The 10,000-nt window shown below is 31.9% G+C and overlaps 1 protein-coding gene across 2 annotated transcripts in view; it reads left to right on the forward strand.

Annotated features, from left to right (window-relative positions):
* Positions 1-10,000, forward strand: part of LOC144967707 (phosphatidylinositol phosphatase PTPRQ-like) — a 114,344-nt gene that overhangs the window by 48,181 nt on the left and 56,163 nt on the right. The gene's annotated exons all lie outside the window — the stretch shown is intronic.

Raw genomic sequence — 10,000 nt, forward strand, 5'->3', positions numbered from 1 at the left:
CTTCCAAAGCGAATTGTAGTGGTGGCAAAAGAAGCACATACTCATAAATATTCGATCACGCATCACATGTTGTCTAGATATTGGTATCTTATGAAAAAAATGGTAAAATTTATCATAAATTCGTTTCGATTTATTTTTAGACCACGGTAAAGTTAATTATTCAAAATTAATGCGCTTGTCTGAACTAGCCATATATGATGAATCCAACTAATATAAACTTCCATTTGTGCATGTTTGTTTTCACTATTATCTACACTGTAAACAACAACAAACGGAATACCTATTTTGTACGCTACATTTTTCGGCTTCTAAAGTTCCTAATCACCAGCCTCGAACGCGAAGCCAAACGATACGAACGGTTTCTATTTCAGTATTCGAGTTTCTAATTTCCATCAATTGTAAAGATTAAGTTCAGTGTCAACCCGTAATGGCTTCCCGGCCTTTAACGTTGTATGTCATACTCCCATAATTTTAGAATCCTTTGTATATTTTTTTCATCTTTACGATTCACTTTGCAATTTGACTAACAGTCACGAGCTTCAATCAATGATTCTCACATCGACGTTACCTTCACTCAAGTCTGCTTCATGCTCATGCAGTGAATGATGAGGATACTTTTTGAGAAAAGACACTTTTCATAATATTAGATGGACTATGGGTTTTTATTGGTTACAGTTTGTAATAGTTTGATTGATGTGCACGAAATTGTGGTAATCGGTGCGAGAAGGTGCGTGAAAACGATAATTGAACAAACAATGAAAATGGGTTGTCAAGAGAAGAAAAGCCGGCACAGAGGATATATTGTTTAGGAATTGAGATTGATTGTTGTTTCACGTAGATTAAACCACGCAGTTAAAATCTGGAACATGTGTCAATACTATAATAAAAAAACCCCCACAGACACCCCCCCCCCCCTCCAGTTGTTGAAATGTCAACAAGAGATGTTTTTTAAAAAAATAACCATCATTCCTAGTGCGTCGCACCCACCACTTTCAACCGGCAAAAGTCTAGCCTATTCATAATATTATTGACTCTGATAAAAGTTTGTTCCGAGTTTGAAACAAACTTTAGGTCTCAAGATACCTGCTCACGATTGGGAAAATAACAAGACAAGGGACCCCAGACCTTTGATAGTTGACAGTCTGCTGCTAAGCAATGTGTAAACAAACATTTTGATTGGATGCGTATGATATGCTTAACCGTCAAATTATATGGGTTTTGTTTGGGGGATGTCATCATCTGCTCAGGTCTGTGTCTCCAATTTGAATGTAAAGGAAAGGACTCTAAACGAAGTGGCGTGGTCCTATTTTCGTTTGTTAAAATACGAAGACTTCCGCCATGCGCAGAGCCATTTCTATTTTACTGGGTTACTGGATTACTGGGTCTAAATCTCGAGTCTTTACCTTAGATACCTCTTAATTCTCTATAAAATACTTTCGGAAGTCTTTGCGATTTTTGCAATCATAAGAGTTGCTATGATATAAATCTTTATCTCAATGATGTTTAACTTAAGGCCTATAAAATTCACACTACTTTTCCCTTATAAACGCTAAATTAAGTTAAAATAGGTACCACAATAGACGTCATTTTTGTGGCAGAAAAAAAAAAACATATTGCGCCACACGTCGAGAAAAAAACTAATTTTAAACCGGGCCATTCAACCATTAATACCTCGGCCATTAAAAACGTACAGAGCTAAATTTGGTATCGTCTTAAAGAGGAAGGTTTCGTATACCACTTCAAAAATAAAAAATGGACATTAAAGGTTTAAAAATCATGTTTTAAACATTTACAGCAGCTAAAAATCCCGACATATTGATATAAATTTTCAACTGAGACTGTCTAAAAGACAAACATCTTATCTCTATTTCTATCAAAGTGTTTTAATGAGGGTTGTTTAATGGCCGAGATATCGCATTTTTAAAAAGCCCACCAAATCCTTGTTTTTAGCTTTGGGTGTTATCGCATTTTTGTCACCTCATTGTAACAGCACACAAATTGCCTCACGAATGAGATCTTAAATAATTGACAAAAAGAATAGAGTTCACGAAAACCACATGAATATTTTATTACCTTCATAGTTTATGTTTTAGATAGTTTAAAACAAAATGAATACGATGAATATTATTATTTCAATGGATAACTCGGGTCGGTAAGTGGGTATGTTTTAATGATAGAACAGCCTAAATAAGCCCCTCATTTTTCGGGTTTTTATTAACCTGTAGTCCTTTTTGGATCACTTTCTAGCCTTGCTTTTTTATTGAACGTTATATTTTTATCAATTTATACATGTAATGTTTTTCATATCTGGTTTCTCCTTCGATATTTATTTATTATTAAACAAAAACCAAGGGACGAATTTATACACACACTCTCCACTCATGGCGGCCATGCTGTTGCTTTGGTAAAATGATTGTTTGACATCGTCAGAACTGAAGTAGATTTTTACGGTCGAAGGTGTAAAACAATTGGATAGGAATACCCAGTAATTGTAGTTTATAAATAGACAAAAGCCACACAATAATTTGTCCCCATGTGTTAGAAAATTGAAAAAGCATTGCTATTGTTTATTTTATTTGGGAAAAGCGATAATTGTAATAGTTATAAGATTGGAGAAATAAGACTTCAAAGTGTCACTTCGTTTTCTAACAGTTTTTTTTTCTGATGCTTTCATGATAGTGATAGACTATGTATAGGAACAATAAGAGATACTAGTAGATAATGCAGCAGTGTATCTGTAGAAGTTAAATAATCATTCTTTAGACCATTAAAACTGGATCAAAATGAATAATAGGATTACGTGTATATATTTGTTTTTGTTTGTTTGTATTTTTTTGTTTTTGTTTTAAATCGGGAAGAGATGTAAATTTAAAACGAAAAAAGAAACAAATACAGAGATCTTTTTTCAGTGTTTGTTTTGGTGAGATTTGTGATACCTCAATGTCCCGTCTATGTAGGTGGTTGGCAAGAAAGGAGATAGGTAAGATAGAAGTCAAATAGTTTTCCCAATAGACAGCGTCGGGTGCCACTTTTATTCCCTTTTATTGTTGACACTTGACATTTGGCTGATAGTAAGAGAATGTTTTAGGTTTAAAGAATTAGTGAATAGTGGCGTTTTAAGTATTGGCACGTTGTATAGGGATAGGTAGGTTCAGAAGGTAAGTATTAATCCCCGTTAAAGAAAAGGTTGTTTTTATACAAATTAACAGAATTGCCTCATGCAATAACATGATTAGTCAAATAATAACAATGCTGGTTTTAATTCCTTAAAAGCATTCTATGAGTATTGATCTTCAACCCGTATCACAAAACTATTGATTTTCCTTTTGAGAGGCCTTAACTGATTGGCGTGAAAGGTTTCCCGTTATAGTAGACAGTAGCCGTTCAGGTCAGCAGTCTGTAATATGTTGCGTGGTAGGCCGTTCGGCTTGGTCATTCATAGGATGTATGCATGCTGGGTGATCAAAGGCTGAAAACCTGGCCTTGGCTCACAACTGATCTGTGAAAAATACCGGAGCAAATCTTTGACTAGGTTGCAACATTTTAATATTCAAAGAATAGTGATTTCAATCAATCCCCTTGACATCACCGCTATCCACATGGGTTAATCCGTAATTCAATCAATGGGACGTAAGTGGAATGGGGAAGATATGTATCATTGAGAACATAATAATCAATGCATATAAATATAAAATAGAACTATGGTGTATTTGCGATAGCACATTGGTAAATGTACTTTACAAGGTCATTCATTTCGAAGGCATAATATTATATATACAATACTATAATACATATATAAATATATGTATATAAAGATAGTGAATGAATATTTTTATAGGAAACATGAGTATCAATTATGAGTTATCGATTCCTGTTAATTTTTGGTTATGTCTACTTACTGCCAGGCGAAAACACAATATTATCACTCCTACACACTAGTTTAAATGCATTAATTAATGGTTACACAATGTAAATCCCTATCAATGACCCTCGTGCGCGCAAGTTTCTTGCTATGTAGGAACTGTAGCGTCCGTGCGCTAGGAGAATTTCTAATTAGGTTGGTTGCGTCCCGCTACGATTGACATCTTGCATATGTTGACATGTAGGTGCGGATAGAGATCACTGATGGCCCCCTTTTTCGTGTTTCCCCCTGGGCTAGAACGATTAACACATTGTTACGCTTGCGATAGTTTATATTGAGTTGTGCGTATTGATGTATTTACAATCGTGGGAAGTTGAGACGATTGAAATGTGTAATTACTCAATTCGTACAATACCCGCCTCTGAAGCAAAGGGACGTTAATCATAAATATTCGGGTGGCTAGGTCTTTAGGGTCTGTGTGGCGGAAAGTACTTTATTTCAGACTAGCGTCCTATCTAAAGGGTAATAGTTTATTCAGTAACACAGAAATCAGGATACAGTCACGTGTCATAGACCTTAAGGGGCTAAAAGATTTCGGGTGGTAGGGAGTTGAGGGCACAAAAGACAACACCTGCTGGGCACAAGTTCATGATCCCGTATAAGAGGAAAGCACTCTACTGCCAACATATATATCGATACCCTCCTAATAACATACAAAGAGATGATTTACAGTGGAAAAATCATCCCCCATTATATGAATAATACATTTTACTGCACCCTTTCGGTTAAGGATCCAAGAGAGGGCCAAGGCAAAACCAAGCAATATAATTACCTGACAAGTCCATAAAGTAGAATGGAAGTGAAAACAGACGTTGCAGAAGTAAAAATATGATGTCTTGGGATTATATCATTCATGATTTCATGTTGAATTTTGAGACAGAGATATTGACTTTACTAAAAAAAAGTTAAGATGATTTTTGAATTCGGCAGGTTCGGTTTATTATAACGTGTGTTAATTTTCTTCTATCTCCATTAGTTTGAGAGATATTTAATCTTTTGTACATTTTGCTCGTGGTTATAGCTATTTTTCTGCCAACATGCAAAATTGCGTGTTTCCTGATGTTCACTTCTTTATTATTCAAAGACCATTTGAAGAATATGTCTGAAAAAAAATTGGACGTCTTCCCCGTAGTTGTTTCTATCCGTTGATGTGAATTACATTACATGTCATTTTGTATGATCATTATGTTAATATAGTATATGGAATATGTTACTTCGTCATGCTGGAGGCCAAAACATTGACTTTCGCGAGTTTTTGGGGGAATTTCAATAGACTGTAGATTTAGGGAAAAAAATTGTGTTTGGTTTAAATCTTGCTATCTATATTTCATTTACCTAGTCACTGAGCTTTAAAAATGTGTTTCACAAGTATGATAAATCTTTTTAGTGGTTAGTTACATGACGTCAAAGTTGGAACAAAAATTCTTGAAAAATGTATTTGCTCTCAATTTCTTATTCATGTATGGATTTTCAAAATTTAGAAAGTGTTTTCCATGACTATCAGACTTCTTTATGAACATAGTAAAAAATCAATTTTAAATATTCTAAAATTGTCTCTTGTGGTACCTTGTTAAAACTAGATTTAAAAATTCCTGTGAAAAGATGGACGCCCCCCCCCCCCCCTGCAGACTTTTTAGCAAGTCAATTTTAAAAGTAATTCAAACTGATTAGTATGATTTTTCCAAAACAAAGTATTTATTTTATGGTAAATAAAAACAAGCTACTTACAGTCATGAGTTCCACAGTGACTACCGCCTTGTTTTTTTACACATGTGTTGGGCGATATTAGAAATTTTCGATATCAAAACGATATAGTAGCGTTACTGTTATTTTAACAAGAATGTTTAAATGTCTAGATTACAGTGCCCCTTCCTACCTGACATAGCTCATTGAGATATATGAACCGTAAATATGTCTTCGTTCCTCTTCCGATTAAAACAACTTTAAAGATACATATAACTAGACTTAAGCCGAGGAGATAAGCTTTACTTGGTCCGGCCATTGAATTTGGAGTAATTATTATTATTATATATTATTATTATTATTATTATATTATTATTATATTATTATTATTATTTTTTTATTATTATTATATATATATTATTATATTATTTTTATTATTATTATTATTATTATTATTATTATTATATTATTATTATTATATTATTTTTATGTATGATGATGATGATGATATATTGATGATATGATTATTATTATTATTATTATTATTATTATTATTATTATTATTATTATTATTATTATATCATATTCATATCATTATTATTATTATTATTATTATATATATTATTATTATTATTATTATTATTATTATTATTATTATTATTATTATTATTATATTATTATTATTATTATTATTATTATATATCATCATCATTATTATTATTATATTATTATTATTATTATTATTATTATTATTATTATTATATTATTATTATATCATCATCATATATTATTATTATTATTATTATTATTATTATATTATTATTATTATTATTATATTATTATTATATTATTATTATTATTATTATTATTATTTATTTTATTATTATTATATATTATTATTATTATTATTATTATTATTATTATTATTATTATGTTATTATTATTATTATTATAATTATATTATTATTATTATATATTATTATTATTATTATTATTATTATTATTATTATTATATTATTATTTATTATTATTATTATTATTATATTATTATTATTATTATTATTATTATTATTATTGTAATTATTATAATAAATATTATTATTATTATTATTATTATTTATTATTATTATTATATATATTATTATTATTATTATTATTATTATTATTATTATTATTATTATTATTATTATTATTATTATTATTATTGTAATTATTATAATAAATTATTATTATTATTATTATATTATTATTATTATTATTATTATTATTAGTAGTAGTAGTAGTAGTAGTAGTAGTAGTAGTAGTAGTAGTAGTAGTAGTAGTAGTAGTAGTAGTAGTAGTAGTATAGTAGTAGTATTAGTATTATTATTATTATTATTATTATTATTATTATTATTATTATTATTATTGTAATTATTATAAATAATATTATTATTATTTATTATTATTATTATTATTATTATTATTGTAGTAGTAGTAGTAGTAGTAGTAGTAGTAGTAGTAGTAGTAGTAGTAGTAGTAGTAGTATTATTATTATTATTATTATTATTATTATTATTATTATTAGTAGTAGTAGTAGTAGTAGTAGTAGTAGTAGTAGTAGTAGTAGTATTATGAACATTGAGATGGGTCTTGCTCTAATGGTGGTGGTGGCGGTTCTAATGGTGGTGTTGGCGGTTCTAATGGTGGTGGTAGTTGGGACGACAATTATAATAGTAATGGTGGTGAAGAGGAGGATTGTAACGGTGGTGGCTGTTGTGTTTATTGATAATTATAAAACCGTTTAAACTGATAAAAATAATAACTTGCTACGCACAAAAAACTAGAGACAACATATAGTCGAAACCATCAAGATAAAGAAAAGATAGAGTAGGAATAGTAGAATGATAGTAGGGAATTCCATTAATAGGTTACCCTCCAGATCAGGCCGATGCAGCCTCGGTAGGGAAGAGAAGGTAGAAAGCCGTGCCTCACGTAATGACTATGATAAAATAGGAATTATAGTAAAGGAAAGGTAATCAAGTTTAACGATAAGGATATATTTATTACGGAAACTAATCTACAATTAAATCACAACTGGAACGACGCAACTCAAATTATTATTCATCCTTCGTTTGTCTCTCTCTCCAGCCATCCACGAATAAGGAGACGGGGGCACAGATAATTATTAATAAAATAACTTTCTTTTCGAACCCCCAATTGGATGGTCGAAGAGTTCAGAAACCTAGCAACCCTTGGGGAGTCGGTCAGCACCGGACTGGTTCGGGAGACATACTGGCAATTATTATCGTCATCATTATTATCATTATCATAATCGTTATTAATGCGACAAAAATAATTTCGAGGTCCCAGAGTTTTTGTCAAGATGAGTGTCATTTTAATCATCGTTTAACTCTCTCCTTACCGATTATTTTCAGTATTTTCCCAAAAATGGCAGGCTTACCCAGCAGAAATTTAAAAAAAAATCAAGCAAGCTCTCTATAAAAAACTTTATGTTCTTATTAAATAAACAAAGATCATTCTTCAAAGTTTGTGATGTACAAAATAAATCTGAATAAGACAAATGTATATTGTGTCGTAACAAATGTGACAATTTTTCTGCAAGTGGTAAGGAGAGGGTTAAAAAACGCATTTTCCGGCCAAATCTTTAAATACGTGTCGGTAGTTAACTGATTAATAGAGCCGCTAATTGATATTGCTCTAACCTTTAAGTCTTACTGTTTTCACTATTCATCTCTGTATCAATAAGTTTAAGTCATACTAAGCTGCAAGAAGCTGTGGACTGTAAAACGTAATAAACGAAAATCAAGGCGGTTGCTCGCTGTTTATTTAAGGCGGTATGTTGTCGAAAACACATTCTCTCACCGTACTCAGGTGTAAAATGAGTACCTGGTCGGAAACATTGTTGTCTGTGTCTGAGAAAATGTCATGTCGCCCAACAGGCATCATGTCTCGTCTTTCAGGTTGCTATTGACTTAGGACCACAGTTAAGTGCAAGGAGCACACTGAATATATATTGTCCCTAGTGTTCTAGTGGGTTTATTTTTTAAGAATGTGTGTATACTCGTGTGTGTAAAGGAGGGGGGGGGGGGGGCATGTGTGGTTCCAAATTTAAAGAGGTGTACTTTCGTTATTGGCATTTACGATGAAGAGGTCCCTTCGTCGACCTTCCTCTACTCCAAATTGTTCATTGATCCTATCATCGTATCGGTATGGATCGTGGCACATGTCAGTGCATTGAGATTGATGAATATCATTTTTTAAAATCATGACAACAGCAATTAGACAGTCATATAACATTTCTTCCTTTGAATATCAACGGTGAAATTGTCAAAATGTAATAGAATGTATAGAAAATCCAACCTCAATCTACCACATATCTACTCAAAAGACAATAACATAGGCTACACGTTGAACTGTTGTGTTTGTCGTGACTAGGATTCTTAATTATAGCATCATGGGGCTCTACTCGGTTAACGATTTGTGTAACATTCTAATTGTTGAATAATATCCATTTGAACAAAACGAATATCAATGAAATATATTATGCTTTTTGTAATTTTCTTCATCCATATTTTTTGATTGCAACAAACCTATTCTTCTAGATCTAGACGTCTAATGATAAAACTGCTATGGTTTTGATTTTTACCAAAATATGCCCAAAGGTGTGCAAAAGTTAAATTTGCCGGCCTGACCTAATTATTTTAGCAGTAAAGAGCATTAGTTGTTTGTGGGGGTTGGGGGGCGGGGGTGGATAGCCGGAGTTTTAAAACAGTAGAAAGTCTTTTATATAAGATAATAAAGGAGGCCTGTCCTGCTTTGGTTCATCGGGAGCTCTCATACCCCACCCTCAACACATTGTCATCTCGCCTGGCGTGGGCAACAAGAAATAGAGGGCCGTCCCAACCTTCGTATAGTAGGTACCTATCATGGCTAGTAAGACATGAGAAATGCGCGAATGTTAACGAAAAGCAGCATATGCTAAAATTTAAGATGCAAAGCAGTATCTGCTAAATTTGGAAAATATAGGGCGGCACAAAGCAACTTCGCTCAATAGACCGACCGCCAGTGACGAAAATGAATATAACAGTTCCAAAAAAGATCGGCATTCGATCTGGTTTTTTGTTTTGTATTTATGTTTTCATTGTTTTTTGTTTGGTTTTTGTTGTTGTTGTTGTTGTTGGCTGAAGAAGGGTTCTAAGCCCGAAACGTTCCTTCTTTTAGTATTTTGTTATTTTTTGAAGCTGTAGTCGGTTAAAACGAAATACCGGGTCTATCGAGATCCTTGTTTCCATAGGTTATAACTCTAACAAATAACAAAACACATGGGAACTCACATACGGTTTTGTCCCAATCCTATCAGAGACAAGTGTCGCATTTGAAAATATATTTTCC

The sequence above is a fragment of the Berghia stephanieae genome, chromosome 3 (genome assembly GCF_034508935.2).
Source record: "Berghia stephanieae isolate SIO BIC M18660-M18661 chromosome 3, UCSD_Bste_1.3, whole genome shotgun sequence".
NCBI lineage: Eukaryota > Metazoa > Mollusca > Gastropoda > Nudibranchia > Aeolidiidae > Berghia > Berghia stephanieae.